Source organism: Anomaloglossus baeobatrachus, chromosome 5, assembly GCF_048569485.1.
Source record: "Anomaloglossus baeobatrachus isolate aAnoBae1 chromosome 5, aAnoBae1.hap1, whole genome shotgun sequence".
Taxonomy (NCBI): domain Eukaryota; kingdom Metazoa; phylum Chordata; class Amphibia; order Anura; family Aromobatidae; genus Anomaloglossus; species Anomaloglossus baeobatrachus.
In genome coordinates this window covers 209,177,032-209,196,714 of record NC_134357.1, presented here as the reverse complement: position 1 = coordinate 209,196,714, position 19,683 = coordinate 209,177,032, and positions in this window count along the sequence as shown.

Sequence of the window (19,683 nt, the reverse complement as noted above, 5' to 3'; positions counted from 1 at the left end):
ATAGTTACTAAGCCATTATACTAGCAAACACTGAGTGTACCTAGTGTCATCCTAAACGGGGCTATTGGACTTCTGTATAGTCCCACTAGTGCACAGATATTTGCAGCACCTCTTCCTGTCCTCTGCACACTCCAACTCATTATAACTAAGCCATTATACTAGCAAACACTGAGTGTACCTAGTGTCATCCTAAACGTGGCTATTAGACTTCTGTATAGTCCCAGTAGTGCACAGATATTTGCAGCACCTCTGCCTGCATTGCACACTTCAACTCATTATAACTAAGCCATTATACTAGCAAACACTGAGTGTACCTAGTGTCATCCTAAACGTGGCTATTGGACTTCTGTATAGTCCCAGTAGTGCACAGATATTTGCAGCACGTCTGCCTGCAATGCACACTCAAACTGATATTTACTAAGCCATTTTACTAGCAAGCACTGAGTGTACCTAGTGGCATCCTAAACGTGGCTGTTGGACTTCTGTATAGTCTCAGTAGTGCACAGATATTTGCAGCACCTCTGCCTGCATTGCACACTCCAACTCATTATAACTAAGCCATTATACTAGCAAACACTGAGTGTACCTAGTGTCATCCTAAACGTGGCTATTGGACTTCTGTATAGTCCCACTAGTGCACAGATATTTGCAGCACCTCTGCCTGCATTGCACACTCCAACTCATTATAACTAAGCCATTATACTAGCAAAGACTGAGTGTACCTAGTGTCATCCTAAACGTGGCTATTGGACTTCTGTATAGTCCCACTAGTGCACAGATATTTGCAGCACGTCTGCCTGCATTGCACACTCCAACTGATAGTTACTAAGCCATTATACTAGCAAACACTGAGTGTACCTAGTGGCATCGCAAACGTGGCTGTTGGACTTCTGTATAGTCCCAGTAGTGCACAGATATTTGCAGCACGTCTGCCTGCATTGCACACTCCAACTCATTATAACTAAGCCATTATACTAGCAAACACTGAGTGTACCTAGTGTCATCCTAAACGGGGCTATTGGACTTCTGTATAGTCCCACTAGTGCACAGATATTTGCAGCACCTCTGCCTGCATTGCACACTCCAACTCATTATAACTAAGCCATTATACTAGCAAACACTGAGTGTACCTAGTGTCATCCTAAATGTGGCTATTGGACTTCTGTATAGACCCAGTAATGCACAGATATTTGCAGCACGTCTGCCTGCATTGCACACTCAAACTATTTACTAAGCCATTATACTAGCAAGCACTGAGTGTACCTAGTGGCATCCTAAACGTGGCTGTTGGACTTCTGTATAGTCCCAGTAGTGCACAGATATTTGCAGCACCTCTGCCTGCATTGCACACTCCAACTCATTATAACTAAGCCATTATACTAGCAATTTATGCTGCCAGTTTAAGGGCCGTAGTTGCATTATCAGGGATATTTATTCTTTATTATTCTGCTGTTAATAAAGCTAGACCACCGCTGCAATCTACACCACCTCTCAATTTTTACTACCACATTTTCAGTGCACAATCTTGTCGCAATCAACATGAGTGGCAAAATGACAGATGCTGGTGGAAAGGGGAAGAGGCGTCCTGGAAAAGGAAAAAAAGGGTTTGTCCATGGGGAAGGTGGCAAAGCTCCATTATCATCTGCTGAAGATAGACCATCTACCAGCAAAAGTAAGATGTCTACTACTTACCGTGGACAATCCGATGTGCTCCCTTTTTTACGGACACGAACAACAGGAACAAAGGTAGATGATGGCCAAAAAAGGAAAATGCTTGAAAGGATCTCAAGTGGTCCAACAAGTGCCCTCTCAGCCACTTCAAGTACCGCATCCAAAAAACACCAGTCCTCTGAGTTGTCATCCCAATCAAACTTGCTTTCTCCCAGCTCTGAAGTCTCCATCAGCCCTGCACAGTATGGTGGAACTGAGATGGCTGAGTCTGCAGAGCTGTTCAGTCACACTATAGCCTGGGAATCAGAGGTCTGCTCCCAAGCTACAGTGAGTACAGACCAGGAAATGGTCTGCAGTGATGCCCAGAACCTTTGTGACTCTGATTCAGGCCGTGAGGACCAAGTTTCTGAGCATAATGTTGACCCTTTGTCACAAACTGTAACACCTGTGGTTATAGACAATGAGGAACATACTGATGAAGATGAGACGCAGATACCCGATTGGGATGACAACTTAAATATTCGGTCAGGGCAAGAAGAGGCTCGGTCTGAGGGGGAGGGGAGTGCAAACACAACAATTGATGATGAAGTTCTAGATCCCACCTACTGTCAACCCCCAGTCAGGCACTCGAGGAGGTCAACAGAGGCGGTGGAGGAGGATGCAACCGACGACGAAGTTACCTTGCGCCTTCCTGGACAGAGTCGGAGCACTGGTAGCACGTCTACAACTGCATCCTCAGACACCACTCTGCCTCTGAGCACTAGTCGGGGGGGCTCAGCAGGTCGCATGCCCTCTAAGCCTTGCCTAGCCTGGTCCTTTTTTGACATAGAAAAAGATCGCCCAAATCATGTGATGTGTAAAATTTGTCGTGAGTCTGTTAGTAGAGGTCAAAACCTCAGCAGTTTGACAACTTCTTCCATGAATCGTCACATGAATAAATATCATAGGTCCCGGTGGGAAGCTCACTGTGCTGCAATGCGGCCTAGCGGAGCGAACCATCCACGGCCTGCCCCTTCCAGTGCATCCGCGCGCTCTTCATCTTCTAGGACTGTGGGGACAGCTGTCACACCTGGTTTTCCACGCACAACTTCCACCACTGTAACCACAACAGGCACTTTGCTTGGTAGGTCGTCAGTTGGTTTGGAAGGGGAAACAAGTGAGTGTGTACAGCTCTCTCAGACATCGATAGCACCAACGTTGGATGAAGGCAACATCATGTCTCCGCCTGCACTTTCCTCACAAACCTGCATTTTTCCAGGGACACCCTACTCAACACCGTCTACACACAGCAGCCAGATCTCTGTCCCGCAGATGTGGACAAATAAAAGGCCATTTCCTGCGACCCATGACAAAGCTAAGAGGTTGACTCTATCCCTCTGTAAGCTCTTGGCTACCAAAATGCTGCCTTTCCGCCTGGTGGACACACAGGATTTTAGAGACCTTATGTCTGTCGCTGTGCCCCAGTACCAGATGCCTAGTCTCCACTACTTCTCTAAGAAAGGCCCGCGCTACACCAGCATGTTGCACACAACATCACCGCTTCCTTGAGAAACTCTGTGTGTGAACGGGTGCATTTCACCACCGATACTTGGACCAGTAAGCATGGACAGGGACGTTACATGTCGCTGACTGGGCACTGGGTAACTATGGTGATAGATGGTGAAGGGTCTGCTGCACAAGTCTTGCCGTCCCCACGACTTGTGTGTCAATCCTCTGCCTGTCCAAGTTCCGCCACTGCTTCTGCCTCCTCCACCTCATCTGGGTCCTCCACCTCCGCCCCAAGCCTGCCTGGTCAGGCCACCAGCGTTCTCACTGCGCAGAAGGAATCACGCACCCCTCATTACTATGCTGGCAGCAGAGCGCAACGGCATCAGGCGGTCTTTAGCTTGACATGTCTTGGGAATAGGAGTCACACAGCTGAGGAGTTGTGGTCAGCTCTGCGGTCAGAGTTTAATAAATGGTTGTCTCCACTCAACCTGCAGCCTGGTAAGGCCGTGTGCGACAATGCTGCAAACCTGGGTGCGGCACTTCGCCTGGGCAAGGTGACACACGTGCCTTGTATGGCTCACGTGTTGAACCTTGTCGTCCAGCAATTCTTAACACACTATCCCGGCCTAGATGGCCTTCTGACCAGGGCACGCAAACTGTCTGCTCACTTCCGCCGTTTAACCGCCGCAGCTGAGCGACTTGCATCTCTCAAGAAGTCTTTCGGCCTGCCAGTTCATCGCCTGAAATGCGATGTGGCGACACGCTGGAATTCGACTCTCCACATGTTACAGCGACTGTGGCAGCACCGCCGAGCCCTGGTGCAATACGTCATGACGTATAGCCTGGGCCAACGAGATGCAGAGGTGGGGCAGATCACCCTGATGGAGTGGTCTCAGATCAAGGACCTATGCACCCTTCTGCACAGTTTCGACATGGCGACGAATATGTTTAGCGCTGACAATGCCATTATCAGCATGACAATTCCTGTCATTTACATGCTGGAGCACACGCTAAACACTATTCGGAGTCAGGGGGTGGGACAACAGGAAGGGGAGGAACTACAGGAGGATTCATATGCGCAAGGGACAACAACATCACCAAGGTCCAGACGTTCATCATCACAAACGCAGCAGGCATGGGACCATGGGGGACAGGGATCAACAAGGGCGCATAGTAGCAGGCGAAATGTTGAGGAAGGTGCAGGAGAACATGAAGAAATGGAGGACGAACTGTCCATGGACATGGAAGACTCAGCAGATGAGGGAGACCTTGGTTAAATTTCAGTTGAAAGAGGTTGGGGGGAGATGTCAGAGAAAGAAAGAACGGTTAGCACCTCTATGCCACAAACACAGCATGGACTTGGTCCGCATGGCTGCGCAAGACACATGAGTGCCTTCTTGTTGCACTACCTCCAACATGACCCTCGTATTGTCAAAATTAGAAGTGATGATGACTACTGGATTGCCACACTATTAGATCTCCGGTACAAGTCCAAATTTTGTGACATAATTCCAGCCATAGAAAGGGACGCACGTATGCAGGAGTATCAGCCGAAGCTGTTACTCCATCTTAGCTCGGCTTTTCCACCAAACAACCGTGCAGGTGCAGGGAGTGATTCTCCAAGTTGTAACTTGACAAACATGGGACGGTCTCGTCATCTTCAACAGTCTACCCGTACCAGTAGGACTGTATCTGGTGCTGGTAACAGCAATTTTATGGAATCTTTTCATAATTTTTTTAGACCCTCCTTTGCAAGGCCACCAGAGACAACAAGTCTGACACATAGTCAACGGCTGGAGAGGATGATACAGGAGTATCTCCAAATGAACATCGATGCCATGACTTTGCAAATGGAGCCTTGCTCCTTTTGGGCTTCAAATCTAGAAAAATGGCCAGAGCTCTCCAGTTACGCCTTGGAGATTTTGTCGTGTCCAGCTGCCAGAGTTGTCTCTGAACGTGTCTTCAGTGCTGCTGGGTGTGTGCTGACAGATAAGCGCACGCATCTGTCCAGTGACAATGTGGACAGACTAACGTTCATCAAAATGAACAAGTCACGGATCCACCAGGAATTTACTACCCCTGTGTCATCCTGGGGAGAGTAAATGCTTGTGGATTTGGAATGTGCTTGATGCAAATCAAAACATCCTGTTTGCAACTAGGGCACAAGTGCTGCCACTGATAAGGTGTCTGTGTGGCCCAATTTTTGGAAAAAAAGGGAGACTCCGCTTGGAGTAACTCTTGCTTGCTGTGTTTTTTAAAAATGATTCAAGATGAACAGAGCTGGTATCAGGAAATACTTTGCTACCTACCCCGGTGTCATCCTGGGGACGGTTAAGAATAGCGTATTTTTGAATGTGCTTGATGCAAATCTAGCTGTGAAGTGTACAACTAGGGCACAAGTGCTGCCCCTGAATGGGTGGGTGTGTGTGGGGCCCAATTTTTGGAAAAAAAGGGAGACTCCGCTTGGAGTAAACCTTGCTTGCTGTGTTTTTTAAAAATGATCCAAGATGAACAGAGCTGGGATCAGGAAAGTCTTTATCTACCTACCCCGGTGTCATGCTGGGGACGGTTAATTATGGCGTATTTTTGAATGTGCTTGATGCAAATCTAGCTGTGAAGTGTACAACTGGGGCACAACTGCTGCCACTGAATGGGTGGGTGTGTGTGGGGCCCAATTTTTGGAAAAAAAAGGGAGACTCCGCTTGGAGTAAGCCTTGCTTGCTGTGTTTTTTAAAAATGATCCAAGATGAACAGAGCTGGGATCAGGAAAGACTTTGCTACCTACCCCGGTGTCATCCTGGGGACGGTTAAGTATGGCGTATTTTTGAATGTGCTTGATGCAAATCAAAACATCCTGTTTGCAACTAGGGCACAAGTGCTGCCACTGATAAGGTGTCTGTGTGGCCCAATTTTTGGAAAAAAGGGAAACTCCGCTTGGAGTCACCTTGCGGTGTTTTACATGATTTTAGAAGGGCATGCCATGCCTATATCTGTGTCTCATCCTCTTTTTCCTCGTAACGCTGTTATGTTTTCACATGAGAATTTGTCCTTGTCACTTTCCCATGTGTTTGTGTTGTGTTGTGAGTTGTTTGTCACCTTTTGGACACCTTTGAGGGTGTTTTCTAGGTGTTTTTATGTGTTTGTGATTGCCTGCCATTGTTTCCTATGCAGTTCGAGTTCGGTTCGTCGAACGTTCGGCGAACCGACCTCGAGCCGAACCGCGACCGGTTCGCTCATCTCTACTCATGAGGTAAGGGCATGCCTAATCAGGAGAACTATTCTACATTTCCAAATATTGGTATTTGCTGATATTATTGCTATTCCACCTACTATATATTGGGGATAGGATCTTGGAGATGGAATACCCCTTTAAGTCCAGTTATCCAGCTGAATGAATACTTAACAACAAAGCTCGCTATTTAGATGTGTTTTCTTGTGGCGTATAACAGACTCTCATGTTTGGTAGTCGTTCAGCAAGGAAACTATAAAAGCAAATCCCTCCATTTGGAAATGTAGTATATAGCTCTCCTGATCAATTATGTTCCTTACCTCATGAGCAGGGCATTGCAGTAATAATAATAATTTATTCATTTATATAGCGTTATTAATTCCATAGCGCTGTATGTCTTTGGAGTGTGGGAGGAAACCGGAGTACCCGGAGGAAACCCACGCAAACATGGGGAGAACATACAAACTCCTTGCAGATGGTGTCCTTGGTGAGAATTGAATCCAGGACCTCAGCGCTGCAAGACTGCAGTGCTAACCACTGAGCCACAGTGCCGCCCATTTAGCTTACAGATGCATAACCACCACTCACTGTGTCTGAACACAGGAAGCTGAACTGACAGCCGCTCTGTGCATGCGGCAGCGTCTATTGTGAAGGAGAGGGCCGTGGGGGGATCAACGCTGCACAGGTACCGTGGGACACCGGGGAACACTGGTGGGGTTATAGGGGGTGACCTGGCAGGGCCTGGGGAGGAGTTTTCTGTCGCATGTGTCATGGCACATGCGACAGAAATCAGAGGGGTAGGGTGAATGCGGCCGGCACGCTGCTGTGCGCGTGGCCATCTTGGATTTCTGGGAGGGCATCAGGGGGGGCACTTTGGCGACACCGGGGGACCGGGGAGGAGATTTATCATGTTTGTTCATGCCAGATGGGAGATAAATAATTTTTTACCAGCGCTGTCATTTACTGTAACGTGATCATCGGTGTACGGTGTGTACCTGTGATCACGTGAGCGGGGACCGGAAAAAACATCCTGAATCATGATCTCCAGGGTCTCAGCTAGCCCTGAAACCCCGGAGATTTTCTGACGCTGGGGGGCGTTGTTCACTTATTTCTGCCTGCTGTTTATAAACGGCAGATCAGAATAAGGCTACATTAACATGACCGATCCATTTTTGCGGTCTGCAAAAAACAGTCCGTTTTTTTCACGGGTGCATCCGTGTGGCATCCGTTTCCGTTTCGTAGACGGTCCGTATGTCATCTGTTTGTCATCTGTGTGCCTTCCGTTTTTTTTCTGTACTGCAAAAAAACTGAAGGAGGGAAAATACATAAATTTACCCAGGATCCATAGCTTCATCCTACATGAGGCGGTCACATGTTCACTCCAGTGCCATTTTCTACTGCTTTTCACAGCGTAGAGCGCTCTGGTGATTTTCTTGTGCTTGTGCACTTCATATCAGTCTTTTCTGTCATTATAATGGCAGAAAGACACATAATGTCCCACTCTCCTGCATTTTGTAATTTTGCACCCTTTGGTGCCTTTCATGTGGCACTAAGGGGTGCTTAGCTTTGTATTTAGCCAAAAAAATGAAAAGAAAAATGACGTAGGGTTCCCCTTATTTTTGTAGCCAGCTAGGGTAAAGCAGACGGCTGCAGCCTGCAGACCACAGCTGGCAGCCTCACCTTGGCTGGTAATCCAAAACTGAGGGCACCCCACGCTGTTATTTTAAATTAAATAAATAATTTAAAAAAAAAAAACACGTAGGGGTCCCCCCAAAATTGGATCACCAGCCAAGGTAAAGTAGACAGCTGGGGTCTGATATTTTCAGACTAGGGAGGTCCATGGGTATTGGACTCTCCCCAGCCTAAAAATAGCAGGCCGCAGCCGCCCCAGAAGTGGCGCATCCATTAGATGTGCCAATCCTGGTGCTTCGCCCCAGCTCATCCCGTGCCCTGGTGCAGTGACAAACGGGGTAATATATGGGGTTAATACCAGATGTGTAATGTCACCTGGCATCAAGCCCTGGGGTTGTTGAGGTCAGGCATCTATCAAATACCCGACATCACCAACCCAGTCAGTAATAAAAAAAAATAGACGACAAACACATTTTTATTTGAAAAAACACTCCCCAATACATTCCCTCTTTAACCAATTTATTAGAAAGAAAAACAAATCCAGGTCTGGTGTAATCCAAGGGGTTGCCATGACGATCCACACTGTCCCAGTCAATGAAGAGCAGGATGTTCCCCATTGGCTGGGAGAGCAGTGCAGTGACCTGAGCTAACATCAATGGGTCAGCCCAGGTCACTGCAGGGGATGACAAGTGCTGCTGTCAGCGAGGTACATTACCTGCGCTGATCTCCTGCACTGCTGACAGCACCTGTCTCACTGAGTTCAATGACCGCCGCCTTCACAGCCAAGTATCGCGAGAGGCCCGTGACGTCACTGCTAGTCAGTCTCAGGTCGGAAGCGAGAGAAGGTGATGTGACAAGCAGCGGCCATGGAGGACAGTGACAGCGCTGAGGTCGGGAATTCATCACCGCAGGTAAGCCGAGCGGGACCATGTGTGCAGACTGCAGGTGGGCTGGCGGCGGAGTGCGAAGTGGGTGGCGCTGAGGACGTCAGTGTCGTGGACTGCTTGGCTGGGGACAGGTGAGTGTGAGTGTGTGTGTGTGTGTGTGTGTACATGCCGCGTGCAGGAGGGGGCGGAGTGAGCTGAGCGGGGAAGTGTGGGCTTCCTGCACGTAACTAGGATAAACATCGGGTTATCTTGGTTACCAGCTTCTGGCAGGCTGCCAGCGATGGCTCCTGCACACTGTAGCTGTAAAAAGCCCTGCTTTTTACTGCTAGAACCGTTCTCGAACGTATCTAGAACTATCGAGCTTTAGCAAAAAGCTCGAGTTCTAGTTCGATCTAGAACAGCCCCCCCAAATCAGTCGAGCCACGAACTGGAGAACCTCGAACCGCGAACCGCGCTCAACTCTATTCAGGAGCGGGGCTACAGCAACAGGAGCATTAAGCGGGCTTATCTACGGGCGAAGCATACCCCTCGATCTACTCTATTATACAATAGTGGGGCTAAATCCGGCAGTTCCTCAGATCCTGGCCAAATTCATTTTATTTCTACCTACAACCATGAGTGGTCCAATATGTGGTCTATCTTGAGCAGGCACTGGAATGTTCTCCTTTCTGATTCTACTCTATGTGACCTACTACCCAAAAGCCCCCTGATGACGCCCCGCAGGTCACGTAATTTACGTGACATGCTTGTACGGAGCCATTATGTTCCAAACCGACCTACTACTTTTTTGGATCTTGGTACTCCCCTTAGGGGCTGTTTCCCTTGCGGCCACTGTCTGGCCAGCAGCAATGTCCTTTGCATTTCTTCCTTCACCTCTGCTGACGGTCTGCGCAGTTTTGATATACGCCACTATGTATCGTGTGGTACCAGCAATGTGGTATATTATGCCACGTGCGGGTGTCGCATGATATATGTGGGCCTCACTAGTAGGGAACTGCGCAGATGTGTGAGGGAGCATGTGAGGGACATTGCTGCCGCCCGGACAGTGGTTGACACTTCTACCCTAAAAACCCTTCCTCGCCACTTTCATGCTTTTCATGACTGTGACCCAATGTCCCTGAGAATCAGGGGCATTTATGTCATACATGGGGGGGGGCGAGTGGTGGGAGTGTACGCAAAATACTTGCCTAGTGTGAAACACGCTGGATTTATACTTTGGGAACATTATCCCCAAGGGGGCTTAATGAGCATCTGAGTTTTGCGCCTTTCTTGCAATGATTGCCCTCTTCTTTTATCCCCCTGGTTTTTGTGCCTTGTTTTTAATTTTATTTTTTGTATATTTTTACTTTCAGATACACTTATATATTTATTTTTTTGCTGGCACTTCTATGGAACCACATTTTTGGCATTGATCGATGGACATGGAGATATTACATACTTATTACCTTCCCTTGTATGCCACGGCTGGGACATCTGAAGCAATACTGAAAATTTTACGTTATCTTATGTTTGATGTGTTTTACCCACCTGTGTCACACTGCCTGTACTCATTTATCCTTTGTCTTTCATGCTCGCTCTTGCTCCTCCTCCCCCTGTCGGCGCGGCCGCATCAATGGCTTGCTGGCCCGGCTCTGTCGGCGCCATTATCGCCTGCGCGCATGCGCGGTTTCCGGGTGACGCGTCCCTGTTTCCCGCGCATGCGCCCTACCTTCTAGGGGCGTTGACAGCTGACAGTGCCGGGTATCAGCCGCGATTGGTCCAGTTGCGCTGACACAGTGAGGGTGGAGCAGCTGGAGCGTGTATAAATACACATGGCAGCTTCATTGCGTTCCACCTCCCCCTGACGAAATGATCTCACATTTGTGATCGTGAAACGTATACGTTGGGGCTCTCTCTCCAGGTGGTCTTCTCCGCTGCTGTTTAAGCCTGTTTTGTGTACTTTCATGGGTATGGTTACCTGACTGGCTGGGCCCCTTTCTCTTTACTGGTGTTTTCATATTAACCATGATTGTTCACTGGCATCCATCTAGTATTACCTTGTAGTTAACCTTTATATTCCAATACAGCATTGATTTTATATGATTATGTCACACTGCTATTGTAGAGTCTATTTGTTTACCAGCACTTGTATGAAATAATGTCTATTAGTGACATTTTGATTCTATCATACTTGCATATATCTAGTGCTTCCCTGTTACATCAGAGTGCACATTTTCCTCATTGTATTTATTCAGTGCTGGTCTTCATGACTCCTTTACATGCAACAATTGCTTAAATACCTGTACCTTTGCTTTATTTATGTAGGGTGCCCGTGTCCATTTTTATATGTACTAGTTCTTGACCCAGTCTGTCAGCTTTCTACCTGTGTCTTAAACTAATTTGTACTTTGTACCTTGTACTTTTAGAATTATTTACATTTCCGGCTTGATCCGCTGCTGATCTTAATGTGCCAGTTGTTTTATAAGGCTAGTTTCACACTTGCGTTGGACGGGATCTGTAGCATTGCGTTGTGTGACGCATGCAACAGATGCGTTGCATATAGTGGCACAACGCATGCTACAGATCGTACAAAATAACGCAATCCGTTGTAGTTTTTTTTCCTTGACTTTACACATCTGAGCATGCGCAGTTGTGTAAAGATAGCTGCGTTAACGGAATCCGTCAAATGACGCATTCTAACGGAATCCGCCACCATAGGCGTCCATTATAAAAACAACAGACGCCTAATGGATTCCTGCAGGTTTCGTTTTTTTGACACTCCGCCAAGCACAGAAAAACGCTACATGCAGCGTTCCATCCGCCCGACGCAGCGTCAAAATAACGACGCTGCGTCGTCCAGCGGATGCAACGCAGACACTTGCGTTACAGTGCGTCGTCCATACAACTCTATGGAGAATAGCGCAGTCCGTTAACGGACTGCGCTATTCTCCATAGTGACGGAATGCGCTGAACGCAAGTGTGAAACTAGCCTTATAAATACATTTGCACTATACTCTCTGTCCTCCAGTTTTTGTTCAATGCTTTGAGTGTGCCAATACAGGTGCCATGCTTTGGTTTTCCTGTTTTGTCCTAATTTTTTGGTCATCTTGTGTACTAATATATATTACATAGTGCCCTCTTTTGTTATGTACAGCACAATTCCTTACATATTGGATTCTCTTGTCATTTTTGTTGTTTCTAGAGCTCTGTCTTTATTTCATAGCATCACTATATAATAAAGGACAGCATATAATAAAGGAAAGCACCATACATAACTAGCGAGGATGCTAATAAGGGACAGTGTTATACATAATAAAAGGAGAAACGATGTACTTAAGGATGGTGTTTTACATAGTGAGTACACTAAATAATGAGGTTGTATCCTGCATCCGTGTGCAGTGTCAGTGTGCTGCCTGACTTTTTTTTCTCGGACAGTGCACAGACCCAAGGAGTTTGTCCTATTCCTCATAATCAGATCAGAACAGCACATGCTCCGAGTCTTGCAGATCTCATTCTCAGAGCTGTGATTTTCACAGATATGTGAATGTATCTATGAAACTCTAGGGGTCCGCGTACCGTCTGATAAAAACAGTCTGGCAACACACGGGAATGTCACACAAATGTGATTATGTGGCCTAACGGATTTAATAAATAACAGCAATACTCCAAGTCATACCGTACTGAATATATGTTTTCAGAAAGTTACTTACTGCTGATGTCTCATCTGGTAAGTTATTTTCTGTTGTCTCCTCTTCTGCATCTGGTCAGACCTTCATGTCGCTATCTTACAGCCAGTACTCTTCTTGTCACATTGATCATGTATATGTATATATGTATATATACCTATATATATATATATATATATATATATATATCTATATATATAGATATAGATATCTATATATATAGATATATATATATATATATAGATAGATAGATATATATATATATATATATATATATATATATATAGATAGATAGATAGATAGATAGATAGAGATATATATATATATATATATATATATATATATATATATAGATATAGATATATATATATATATATATATATATATATCTATATATATATATATATATATATATATATATATATATATATATATAATATGTTAATGCTGCTGGAGGTCCCTCAATCCCCTCTACTAATCCCAATCCTCCCCCTCCCTATTATCCCCTCCTCAGTCTATTTAAAAAGAGAAAAAAAAAAACTAAATTAACCCTTACCTATCCTGTACAGACGCGTGCCATGCCGTCTCTACACCTCCCAGCTCCCGGGTACTTTTCAAATGACACAGGCGTGCCCAGCATGATGACGTCATCAAGGAGTGGGTGCCTGTGTCACACAGAAAAGTGCAGGGCAGGGAGCAGAGGATGGACTCCTAAATTCCGCTGTCTACACTGTACAGAGCTGTGGATCGCTCCCTGCCCGGCACGCTACATGCGATGAGGGCAATCTGGCCAGGAGCCCCCAGAGCCTTGAGCAGCTGCAGGTCAGATTGCCCTCATTCCTGACAGGTCAGGAAAAGTCTCCCTGAACCTCGGGGCCCAGTGCAGCTGCATAAGCGGTATCTCCAGCACACGTGGCTAATTTGCATGCAATGCAAATTAGCCACGTGTATAGCAGCAAAAGCAACACTGCCGGGCCCCTCTGCTGTGACTGTGACTGGGGCCTGGTGAAGAGGGGGGAGGGCTCGGCTGGGCTAAGGCTTAATAAAATTAAGTAATTGTCCCTGGCTCAGCCGGGCCCCCGGACCCCCCATCCCCCTCTTCACCGGGCCCAGTACACCAGGCACAGTAGTAATGCTCTGATGGTGGCCCTGATAGTAACTAAGTGTCTCTCTGTCTCTCTCTCTCCCTCTCTCACACTCTCTCATTCTCCCTCTCTGTATCATTCTTTGTCTGTCTCCCTTTCTGTTTGTCTGTCTCCCTCTTTGTCTGTATCCCATTTTGTCTGTCTGTCTCCCTCTCTGTCTGCCTGTGTCTCTGTCTATGTGTGTCTCCGTCTGTGTGTATGGGCCTCTTTATGTCTGTGTCTGTGTCTCTGTGTGTGTGTCTCTGTCTCTCTGTTTCTGTGTGTCTGTGTGTGAGTCTGTGTGTGTCTCTGTGTGTGTGTCTCTGTCTTTCTGTGTCTCTGTATGTATGTGTGTGTGTCTGTGTGTGTGTGTCTCTGTCCGTGTCTTTCTATGTGTGTCTTTTTATCTGTGATTCTGTCTGTGTGTCTCTATGTGTCGCTTAGTCTTCCTGTGTGTCTCTGTCACTGTGTATCTGTGTTTATGTCTCTCTATCTCTGTGTCTCTATTTCTGTCTCTGTGTGTATCTGTCTCTGTGTCTGATTTTGTGTGTTATTGTCTCTGTGTGTCTGTGTCTCTGTGTGTGTCTCTGTCACTGTCTCTATGTGTCTGTGTTTTTGTGTGTGTCTCTGTGTCTCTCTTGGTGTTTCTGTCTCTGTGTGTCTCTGTCTCTATGTGTCTGTGTTTTTGTGTGTGTCTCTGTGTGTCTCTTTGTGTTTCTGTCTCTAGGTGTCTCTGTGTCTCTGTCTCTAAGTGTCTCTGTCTCTGTGTGGCTCTGTCTCTGAGTCTGTCTGTGTGTTTCTCCTTTTCTGTTTGTCTCTTTCTCTATATCAGTCTCTATGTGTCTCTATCTGTGAGTGTCTCTGTATGTCTGTGTTTCTCTGCCTCTTTATCAGTCTCTGTACGTCTCTGTCTCTGTGTGTGTCTTTGTCTTTGTGTGTGTCTGTCTCTGTATCAGTCTCTGTGTCTGTGTTTCTCTCTGTGTATGTGTCTCTGTATGTGTCTCTATGTGTGTGTCTGTGTGTCTCTATCATTCTCTGTGTGTTTATGTCTGTGTATGTATTTATCTGTGTGTCTCTCTATCTGTGCATCTCTGTTCCCGTCTGTGTGTCTCTGTGTGTGTCTCTGTGTGTTTGTATCTCTATGTGTATGTTGTGACGCCCCTGGACTATCAGGTCGTCACAGGGTACTGCACAAACTGCTCTTCCATGCAGTATTTCAAGTCCCTCATGGTTCTGGGTCCCTATCTTATGGTGTTGCCTCCAACAGCAAATCAAATCCTAGATACACACTGCACAACACCCACCAGGCACACCAGTGGATGGCTTTAGTGGAATAGAGTCGCCCACTTGGGGGGTCAGGGAGGGGAGGGGAGGTGAGTAGTGTAGTAAGTGAGTAGTCAGAGAGTGAGAGGAGGTTGGGAGTGGTGGCTCCCAAGAGAAGTTGTTTAGGGTGCAGACGGTGGTCTGGACCTAGAGGAGTTGGACCCCCAGCTGCAGGGGATTGTGGCTAGGTGCCTGGACCTGTCAAGGAGGACGGTCAGCAGCCTGGCACTATCACCGGTCCGGGACCGAAGGCACGGCGGAGTACACGGACCCTAGGTCGGGGAGAAGCTTCAGGAAACCCGGCAATAAACCTGAGGAGAACGGAGCCTTTATGATCTGTTCCCACCCGCTCCAGAATTGGGGCACTAGCGCAACGAGGGGGATAGGGCCTTCTAACAAAACAGTCCAGAAAATCCCAAGCGTGAGCCCTGAGAGCAGGCTCCCACACATAGCCACAGTGGGGAGCGGGGCCCGGCAAGTTGCAGACTACAGGGCCACCACGTTGAAGTTAAACTTAGTGCCAGGAGGAAGGTCACGGATCACCAGGCAACACTATAGGGGACGGAACCCGGACGTGCTCCCCTCAAGCGGCAGCGATACCCCGAGATTTGGTTTACCCGGTTGTCAGCGTCTGCTATTGACTGAGTGAGAACCTGAGTGACCCCTGCATCCCACCGAGTCCCGGGGCCTTCCCCTACCCGTGGAGGGCAACGACACCTTAGCTGCCCCACTCCATCGCCACGGGTACTCCCAACATCAGCGGCGGTACTCCTAATTACCGTACACCACGGGTGGTGTCACGAACTATATCTCCCCTGTAAATACCCCCTTCTTCATTCGAGTGTGGCCCCTAGCCGCCATGTCCGGAGACCCTCGAGCAATGAATAATCACCCCTGGATCCGAGCGGTTCGACCGCTGCAGGGGCGGCACAGTGTGTCTGTTTCTGTGTCTATGTCTCTATGTGTCTGTTACGCCCGGGTGGTGGATCTTCTGGGCCGTGCACCGGACTCCCCCAGTGAGGCAACAGAGAGCTAACCCCCTATACAGGGACTGGCCGGTCACCCCACCAGAGGGCCTAGGTGCATGGTTGCCGGAGCACAAAGCGGGATAAGGTCAGAGTCCTTTCCAGAAGCTGGAATGAGGAAGTCCCTGGGGACAAATAGTTCCTGGTCCCAGGTGTGATGACGGTGCCCGGGTACCGGTGGCAGGTAGAGACGTCAGACGTGAGCAGAGTCCAACCGGTAGAGGAGGCAAAGGTCACCGGATGAAGCCGAGGGTAAGAGGCAGGTTCAGACTCGAGAAGATGGTGGCGTCTCAGCTGACAGTCCCCATAGGGCCACTCGGACAGGTTATGGTCAGGACCAGGTTTGCTTGGTAGAACTGGTTCTGTGGAAGACACAAAGTTAGAACGAGACACAGCAAAGGGGACCTGAACTCCTAGCTACAGAACTCGTAGAACAGGCGACGCCCTAGAGGCAGGAAGCTCCTAATATACCTGACCCTGACTGATGCAATATCCTGTTTAGGAGTGCTGGGTCTTTAAGAGGAGGTCAGTGACCGCGCGCGCGCCCTAATGCGCATGCGCGATGCCCGGGTGCCGGAGGCCAGAGTAGGGAGCGGTGCCGAGGATGCGGGGGAGCCAGACAGGGTGTCCTGGGTCGCAGAGGAGCGCCGGGAACGGGAGCCTGGAGGGTGCCGAGGAGGACGTGTGGCTGGAGGCAGGGGACCCGGGGACCGGAGCGGTGAGTGGGGAATGGCGTCGGGGCCCGGGGAGCGTGACAGTGTCTCTGTGTGTGTGTTTCTGTGTGTTTCTGTGTGTCTCTGTGTGTGTCTTTGTGATAAGTGGGAATTTGGGGTGATGCAATTCAAGTATGCATCCACGTTTTAATTCATCTGCATTTCAAATCATAAGTCAAATATCAGGCATGCATGTGATATTAAACTACAGAGACCTGAGATGGAGACGGGTCTAAGTAGAAAAGATGACTGCTTTAATAATGGAAGTTCAAATACATTAATAACTGTCTATATGGGGTCCATCCAAGGATGTAATTATATAATATCATTGTCTTTCTAAGCAGCCAGTACATAGAACATAATTGTAATATTAGGACAAAGGATGCAGATATACATTACCACACTTCCTGAAACTGTATTTCTCTAAGATGTGAGAGAAAATGAAAGTAAGATACTAGTTGCTTCACTTGGTGAATTCTATAGTCTAAAATATAGGAACAAAACAGCTTTCAAATGTCCCTGTGTTCAATGCAATGCAAATATGGCTGCAAGAGCCATCTTGTCCTGTATTTTGGATAGCTTCATATATAACACTGAATACTGTCCATAACAGTCCCCCGTTTGCAGATATCCAAAAATCTTTCCCTACTTCTGTCGAGTCTATCGTTCTGTCCTAATGCCGATGGTTACTTACCTGCACACGTGATAGCTCGTCCCTTATGGATGAACCCCTGCGCCAAGGAAGTCATATCCTGTCCTTATCCCCTTGTTTGTCCTCATCAGTTCATATTCATCAGGGTTGGTTGCACTCAGATCTCATATTCCTGAGGGGGTGGTGATGGGACATCATCAAAGGTGGCATGCATTGTCATCGTCTGGTCCACAACCTTGGTTACCATCTTCTTGACACATGGAGCTAAGCAGCACTTAGTTAAACCAATGTAACAAAAATGTAAACAAGTATTATTCCTAACTTGACAAGCATTCTATTTTACAAGGCTATAACTGAAGTGGAACCTAATTGTTCAACAATTCCTTTTAGGCCTCTTTCACACGTCCGTGAAAATAACGCACATTTTTCATGGACGTGTCAAAGGTGCGTATTGCCCTCGGTGAGCCGTGTGTATGGCACACGTGTGTTCTCCGTGTGTTATCCATGATAACACATGGAGAATGGGAACTTTCTACTCACCTTCCCTGGCTTCGCTGTCCGTGGTGCTGATCTTCGGTCTCCAATCCTGTCGACTCCCCACTGCTGCTGCTTCTGGCCGCAGTGACGTGAATATGCAATGAGCATAATGAGCGGCGGTCGGAACCAAGTGACAGCAGCAGCAGAGACAGCAGGGCTGGAGAAGGTAAGTAAAGTTTTTTTTTTTCTCGCAAGCACATGTGTTTTCTCCGGTGCGTCACACGGAACACATCCATGTGTGGTCTGTTTGTGTTACGTGTGACACCCGTGATGCCGGAGAAAAACGGACATGTCTACGTGTGGAGCACACTGGCACACGTATGCTCCACATGTACACACGGTCCATGGTAGAATACGCACGTGAACGCAGACCCATTGATTTTAAAGGGTCTACGTGTGCCCGTGTCTCCGGTACGTTAGAAAACTGACCAAACACATACCGGAGACACGGACGTGTGAAAGAGGCTTTAGGGTGTCTCTAGTGTAATTTACAAAGTGTTTATGTTTCTTGCAGTTTAATGGTGTTATTGCAATTGTTGGGTGGACAATGAATCAACTGTTATAACAGGGAGGATATAAGTGGGATAGAGATTGGCATCTGTTAGGGTTGTCTGGTTAGCGGAATGGGATAATATGCATTTAACCCCTTCACGACCTCGGGCAGTAAGGTTACGTCCAGGGACATAACTTTACTGCCTAAAGTTCATTTGATTGCCGTCGCCACAGCAACGGCTTTCAAATGATGCCCCCTGCTGTTTCTTACAGCAGGGGACCTTTGCTTGACACATCAATGATCGTTGTGATTGGCTGTTCAAATCTGAACCGCCAACCACATCGTTCGCACTGGTTTCGGCTAAAACAATGCCTGAACCAGTGCGATCCGGTGAGATCCTGCTATTTGGTGCCGCAGCAGCTGCAGCAGATCATAGCAGGAGATCAAACAAGGTGCCCCCCAGCCCCTGCAGCACTGATTGGAGCGATCGTGCTATGACGCGCAATCGCTCCAATCAGCGTGCAGTGGGGCGGTCTGATCTGGAGGTGACCGCCCTCCCCAGGTTTGTGTTGGTCTGGGAAGCCCTCCCCCAACATGTCTGCAGCGTGCACCGGCTGGTACTTGTAGCACCACGCCGCCACTGCTGCTGCCACCGCTGCCGCTGCTTTCAGGTTGCCGCTCCTGCTCCCACTGTAAGTATTATGTGCTCCCCTTGTAGCCCCTGCGCACTCCTGCGATAGCCCCTCCGCGCTCCCGCGATGGCCCCTGTATGCTCCCACGATGGCCCCTGCGCGCTTCGGTGATGGCCCCTGCCTGTGCTGATGTGCCCCCCTGCCATCTGCCCCCCCACCTCGATCTGCCCCCCACCGCAATCTCCCTCCCCCGCAATCTCTATTCTGCTCCTATGCGTCTGCCTCTGCTTCTCTGGTCTCCCCCTGCCCCCACTCCATCTGCTCTCCATCTCCAATGTCCCCTACCTGCCCCCACCGGGTCATCTGAGGTCTTCACTGGTCCGATCACTTCTGCCTCCATCGCTGGGTCGTTCCTGGGTCCTTCCTTGGTCTTCTGATGAGCTGTCCTACTTCCTGCCTGCTGCTCCTGTAAGAAGCTGTCCACTTTTTACCTTCTATTCCTCCTGCAGTTCCTCTGGTCAGTGATCCTCCTGCAAATCTTTTGGGTACAGTGAGTATAATTTTTATTTTTTTTTTTTGCATCCCCGTTTTTACACATCATCCGTCCGTGTG